General features: G+C 35.8%; 1 non-coding gene across 1 annotated transcript; it reads right to left on the minus strand.

The window, feature by feature from the left end:
* Window positions 1-3,081: 3,081 nt before the first annotated feature.
* LOC136234295 (small nucleolar RNA R71) lies at window positions 3,082-3,188 on the minus strand. Its single transcript, XR_010691186.1, has one exon. It is a non-coding gene; the product is annotated as a small nucleolar RNA R71 (small nucleolar RNA).
* Between the last annotated feature and the right edge of the window lie 4,363 nt (window positions 3,189-7,551).

Raw genomic sequence — 7,551 nt, forward strand, 5'->3', positions numbered from 1 at the left:
ATTAGTAGAATAAATCAAAGCATTTAAACTTAGTGTGTTTAGAATATTTTTAATTACACTTAAACAATTTTGTCAAATCAAAATTATGTGGAAAGGTGTTTCAACAAACGCCCCCATTTTGATGTTGGCAAAACTATTCAGCGAGGAACTCAGTGTTGAGCTCCCCCATGAGAGTTGACCTATTATTGCTTAGCAAGCTCCCCCGTTAGTTTTAACTCTAAACATTCTAAGGTTTAATCGAGTAGGTCTAAGGTCAGTTTTTAGATATAGGTCAACTCATGGAACATATTCTATTTTACTCAGTTTTAAGAGGAAGGTTTATGATTCAGAGAGCGCTGAGTAATCATTTTGTTCAATGGTTTTTATGAGACAGTGTTTCATAAGCATCAAGATAATGTCAAACATTTGATCAGCATGGGATACAATCAACAAGTATTTAGACAGTAAACATAGTTGATGTAATTGAAGATACATAATAACATAATACTCATCATCATATGAAATAACTCAAGTTAGGATAAAAGATGCAAGTATTGTATTTAAGTGAAGTAGTCAGCATACATAGCAAAAGATGAGCATAAAAGAACATATGGACTAGAGACTAAGTTAAACAAGCTGAGCTAGCCTATTTCTACTTCTTTTTCTTTTGCTTAGACTGACTGCTTCTAGGAGCCTCCTGCTGAGTTCTAGCTTGTTCTTTCTCCCCGTTTTGTCAGCATCGGGAGGAGCAGGAATTCTGAAAGAGTCGGTTAAGACAGCGGCGGTTAGTACGGCGGACATCTCCTTAAGTTTGTCGGCACTTTCGTTAATGCCGTCAAAGACAATAACGCCTTCATTCAAGAGCTCTTTTGGAATGCCGATTTCAGCAGCGCTGAGTAAGCTCAGTATGTAAGCTTGAGACTTACCTACTGTTAAGCCCAAAATATACCTAAAATATCATCAATAATTACATCAATATTGCTACGAATTTATGCTATTTATAACTGTTTAGGAAGCTTTTACTCTCGAATATGTTTCTTTCTTGAAAGGTACATAAATATTTGGTAAAATCCAAATAGGAACGAAAAGAGCTCGAAAACAGAAGAAAAACCCTACAAAAGGAGTCGAAGACGACAAAAATTATTAACGCCAAATCGAGGATGCGAACGAAAGCAGAAGAACTGAAAAACGTTCCGTGCCGCGACCGCGGCCCCCAAATTCACGGTCGCGACACGCGTTCCCCAGCTTTTCCTTCCTTCGTTTGAAGACCAATTGATGCTCCCCCATTCTCGGTAGAGAATTTAATATTTTCAGTACGAGCAGGAGTTTTTAGAAGCCTAGTTACACACTTTCGTTTTCGACGAAACGCGATCGTTCGGGTGGATAAAGACGTCCTTTCGCAACGGACACGATCCTTCACAACGGACACGACACTTCAATCAAGACTCTTCAACATCTATAAATAAAGAGTTGATGGAGAGTTGAAGATATGTAGAAAAAAAAGATTAGTATAGAATTTATGCAGAAATTCCGAGTCAAGTGATTCAGAAGTTAGATTTCGATTCTGTAAAAAGTAATATGCTGTACACACATTGTTTATTCAATAATAACAAGTTTAGTAGCATTTAGACATTGTTCCAGTTTAGTTTTCGTTTTGGTAGTAGACCGACCCAGTCTCTATTACGAAGATTCAGCGAGAAGATTGAGTAGAGGATCCGCCCCTGAGCCTGACAAACTCTAACGAAACCCAAGGAAAGGATTGACAACCCGTTCATTTGCAAGTCGTCGAATGTTTCCATGCTCCATGTTCTCTGTAAACTTGTATCAATTTATATTTCATCTAATAAAGTCCGTTCTATTCGATAGATTTTTATGCAGCACTTATGGTAACCAATCCACTAAAGTGACTGCTGGTGTTTTTATTAAAACGTATTTAATCCAAAATCTTTACAAGGAAACTTTGTTGAACACTTAGGCAAATTATTATCTCGAAAAAGTTTTAATTTGATTAAGGGCAACTATCCCGAAAGGGTTTTGTCATGTTCAAAGCCAATTAATTAGAGGTTCCGTCATTTAATTCATCTTTATAATTCGTACAAAGTTTAGAGTTGTTTTCTTTGCTTAATGCAAACAAATACATCTGTTTACTTTTCTAAAAAGTACTGAACGTTCCTATCTTGCAAATTCATTCTTAAATCAGAATATTCTAACGTTTTCATACTCTATCTAATTCTCATTCTAGCAATTTCAAAACCAAAACCGATTAAACGATTTTTCCATATTATAAACCTAAAAGTAAATTTAACCGATTATAAATAAGTTTTGTTTAAAAAACGTTCCCTGTGGGATCGATATCTTTTATTACTACAAGCGTATACCGTGCACTTGCGGAAATCGCTCAACAAGTTTTTGGCGCCGTTGCCGGGGAACGCCAAAATTTTTGACAAAATTTTAAATTTTTCGTGTTTTATTACGAATCTAGGTTTATTCATACTTATTCAAACTTTTATATTTTATTTATTTTCAATTACTAACATATTTATTTTTCAAATTCTGTTTGGTAGGTAGTTTCGGTTCGTGCAAAATTTCAAGTTCATGCGCAGTTCTCGAAGTTCAGGCACGTCACCAGATCCTATTGAACCAGAAATTGAAAGAACTCTTAAAAAGAACAAGAAAGAAAAGAAAAACAAAAACAAAACCCCAATAAAAACTAAAATTACCGAGCCAGAAGTTATGGCCACACTTATGGATTACGCTAGGCCAGGAGTGGCCGGTGTAACAAACAGTATAGTTAGACCCCAAATTAATGCACATCATTTTGAAATTAAGCCTGCGTTGCTTAATATGTTGCAAAATAATGTAACGTTTTACGGGTTACCTAACGAAAATCCTAATACCCATTTGACAAATTTCTTAGAAATTTGTGACACTTTTAAAATTACTGATGTAACTGCAGAAGCAATCAAACTTCACCTTTTTCCTTTTACTTTGAAGGATCGAGCCAAAGAATGGTTAACTTCTATGCCAGCCGCATCAATTGAGACTTGGGAGCAATTAGCCCAAGCATTTTTATCAAAAATTTTTCCTTTAGCAAAAACCGCAAGAGTCATTAAAGAGTTAACATCTTTTTCTCAAAATGATAATGAAACTCTTTATGAGGCTTGGGAACGTTTTAAAGAACTTCAACGTTTATGCCCACACCACCAATTGCCCGCTGAACTTTTAATGCAAACATTTTATAATGGATTAAATCCTACGACTAGAGGTTCATTGGACGCTATGTCTGGAGGGTTATTCATGAAGAAAACATCTGCCCAAGCAAGAGAACTTTTGGAGGAAATGACAATCAACAGCAGTATGTGGCCCGCGGAACGTGGACACGTACCACTAGCAAAACCATCATCCTCAACTACTTCATCAGTTAAAGGTATAGTGAATCTTGATCCAGTAGCGATGTTGCAAGCCCAATTTTCTGCCTTATCGCACAAAATTGATAGGTTTATGGCACCGTGTGATTCTAATGGTAAGCCAATCCAAACGGATGTGGACTACGAAGGTATGAGCGAAATTGAACAGGTAAACTTTGTCCAAGGGCAAAACCAAAATAATAACCCTTATTCCAATACATATAATCCTGGATGGAGAAATCATCCTAACTTTAACTGGAGAGATAATAATAATGCTAATGCTAATCAAAATCGTACTACTAATTATCAAAATCAATCAAGAGATACGATTAGCACTTTATCTTCTAAAATCGACAAGTTTATTGATGCTATGAGCGGAAAAATAAGTAATCACGACGATGGTTTTAAACGGATCGAGAATAAATTCGATCAGCTTATTAAAAACCAATAATCTAGCATCCATAATTTGGAGATTCAAATTGGACAACTTGCTAAATCAATTCCATCCCGCAAAGAGGGAAGTCTTCCAAGCCATACGGAAGAAAATCCGAAAGAGCATGTTAAGGCTATCACTCTTCGTTCAGGGAAAAACTACTTAGGCCCAGAAATGCCCGGAAATTCGACCTTACCTGGAACTGATTTACCGACGCCCAAAGAAGATACATTAAAACAAAAAGATGCACCAATTGACTCTAGTACAAAAACTTTTGTACCCAAATCACCTTTTCCACACAAAGTCCGCAATAAGGACTATGACAAACAACTTTTAACATTTTTAGACAAACTTAAGAATTTGCATATTAATTTAACGTTTATGGATGCGATTACGCAAATTCCCAATTATGGTAAATTCCTCAAAGATTTAATTTCAAAGAAAATCAGTTGGGAAGGAATTTCATCCATTTCACTAACTAAAGATTGCAGTTCGATAGTGTCGAGTAATTTTCCCACAAAACTCAAAGATCCCGGATGTTTTACCATTCCGTGTAAATTGGGAGATATTGAATTTCCCAGTTGTCTCTGTGATTTAGGAGCAAGCATTAACTTGATGCCATTATCCATTTTTAATAAGTTAGGCTTAGAAGAAGACATCAAACGTACCAATATGGTTTTGCAATTAGCGGATCAAACCACTAAAAGATCATACGGTATAATTGAGGATGTTTTAGTTAAAGTTGACAAATTTATTTTTCCTACCGATTTCGTTATTTTAGATTTTGCTTATGACGTAAATTGTCCGCTAATCTTTGGTAGACCGTTCATGAACACGGGACATGCTCTAGTTGATGTGTCGGAAGGGAAAGTAGTTTTAAGAATAGGCGATGATAAGATTGAGTTTGATATGAATCAAGCGATGAAATATCCTATGGAGGATTTCGCTTGTATGAAGCTTGATTTAATTGAAGAATGTGTAAATGACATTGTTCAAAAAGAAGAAATAATAGAACCTATAATGAGTGAGGAACTAGAAGATAAGGACCCAGAACCTTTGATTCGAGAAGATGGACCAGTTCCGCCTTCAATTATAGTTCCACCTAAATTAGAACTTAAAGAATTACCAAGTCATTTGAGGTACACTTTCTTAGGCGAAGGCGATTCTCTACCTATAATTATCTCTAACAAATTAACACAAGTCCAAGAAGAGAAATTGAAAGAAGTTGTTAGAAATAGGATAGGAAGTATGGATTGGCAAATTTCAGACTTAAAAGGTATTAATCCGAGCATTGTAATGCACAGAATTCACTTAGAAGAAGATAAGCCACCTAAAGTGGATAGGCAAAGACGCCTAAATCCGAATATGAAAGAAGTAGTAAAAAATGAGATTACTAAACTTCTGGACAATGGAATCATCTACCCTATTTTGGATAGTGAATGGGTTAGTCCAATCCATTGCGTACCTAAAAAAGGAGGAATAACAGTTGTAAGGAATGAAGAAGGTGAATTAATACCTACGCGAACCACCACTGGTTGGAGGGTTTGTATAGATTATAGAAATCTAAATAAAGCAACTAGGAAAGATCATTTTCCTCTTCCTTTCATTGATCAAATGATCGAAAGGATAGCTGGTCATGCTTTCTACTGTTTTCTAGATGGTTACTCCGGATTCTTTCAAATATACATTTACCCGGATGACCATGATAAAACAACCTTCACATGTCCTTACGGAACATTTGCATATAGGAGAATGCCCTTTGGTCTATGTAACGCACCTGCAACATTTCAACGTTGTATGACTGCGATTTTTAATGATTTCATTGAAGATATCATGGAAGTTTTTATGGACAATTTTTCAGTTTATGGAGATTCTTTTGATTCGTGCCTAGAAAACTTGGATAAAGTTTTGTCTAGGTGTGAAGAAACAAATTTGGTATTAAACTGGGAAAAATGTCATTTCATGGTTGACGAAGGAATTGTTTTAGGTCACAAAATATCTGAAAAAGGATTAGAAGTAGATAGAGCAAAAACCTCAGTAATAGAGAAATTACCCCCTCCAACTACTGTTAAGGGAGTAAGATCATTTTTAGGACATGCCGGTTTTTACAAAAGATTTATTAAGAATTTTTTTGTAATTTCCAAACCACTCACTAATCTACTCATGAAAGATTCTACCTTTGATTTTAATGAAGATTGCGTTAAAGCTTTCGAAACATTAAAAACAGCTTTAGTCAGTGCACCTATTATTGCTAAACCCGATTGGGATTTACCATTTGAAATTATGTGTGATGCAAGTGACTTAGCTGTCGGATGTGTTTTAGGACAAAGGAAGGATAAGAAACTTCATGTCATTTATTATGCCAGTCACACACTTTCCGGTGCACAATTAAACTACACCACAACTGAGAAAGAAATGTTAGATGTAGTTTTTGCGTGTGATAAGTTTAGGTCATACTTGTTAGGTTCGAAAGTTATTATTTACACTGATCATGCAGGATTAAGATATTTATTTGCTAAAAAGGATGCAAAACCACATCTAATTAGATGGGTTTTATTGTTACAAGAATTTGATATAGAAATAAAAGACAAAAAGGGAGTAGAAAACCTTGTCGCCGATCATCTATCGAGACTTGAAGATGAGAACGGTCCCATAGGTGAAACTAACGGTATACGAGATGATTTCCCTGATGAACATCTCTATCAAATGAAAAGCGTCATGTCACCATGGTATGCAGATATTGCTAATTATCTTGCAGCCAATATTGTTCCGGAAGGATTAAATTTCCAACAAAAGAAGAAATTTTTCTTCGACATTAAACAGTACTTTTGGGAAGATCCTTTTTTGTTCAAGACCTGTGGTGACGGGATAATTAGGAGATGCGTTGGTGAAAATGAATATGAATCCATAATGTCGGAATGCCATTCTAGCTCTTATGGAGGACATAATGGAGCTAACAAGACAGCAGCTAGAATATTTGAATGTGGTTTCTTTTGGCCTACGGTGTTTAAAGACGTCCGTTCATTTATTACTCGTTGTGATAAGTGCCAAAGAACAGGAAATCTAGGAAGAAAAGATGAGATGCCCCTCACAACCATATTAGAAGTTGAAGTCTTCGATATGTGGGGAATAGATTTCATGGGACCTTTTCCCCCTTCTTTTGGTAAAACTTACATATTAGTTGTCGTAGATTATGTTTCAAAGTGGGTTGAAGCAATTGCAACCCCGACGAGCGATTCTAAAGTTGTCATTAATTTTCTTGACGATATATTTTGTAGATTTGGTTGTCCAAGAGTCATCGTAAGTGATGGTGGTACTCATTTTATAAACTGAAGTTTTGAAACACTTATGAAAAAATACGGAGTACGCCACCGCGTATCAACGCCATACCATCCTCAGTCAAATGGTCAGGCGGAGATATCAAATAGAGAACTCAAATGGATTCTAGAGAAAACAGTTTCATCCTCAAGAAAAGATTGGTCTTGTAAACTAAATAATGCGTTATGGGCATACCGTACTTCATTTAAAACACCAATAGGAATGACTCCATACCGTTTAGTATATGGGAAGGCATGTCATTTGCCAGTCGAATTAGAAAATAAAGCCTATTGGGCTATTAGGGAACTTAACTTTGATTTACGACAAGCAGGTAAGAAACGTTTGCTCGACTTAAATGAGTTAGATGAGTTACGCCATCTATCTTACGAAAATGCAAAGATTTATAAAGAAAAA

This window comes from Euphorbia lathyris, chromosome 6, assembly GCF_963576675.1.
Source record: "Euphorbia lathyris chromosome 6, ddEupLath1.1, whole genome shotgun sequence".
Lineage (NCBI taxonomy): Eukaryota > Viridiplantae > Streptophyta > Magnoliopsida > Malpighiales > Euphorbiaceae > Euphorbia > Euphorbia lathyris.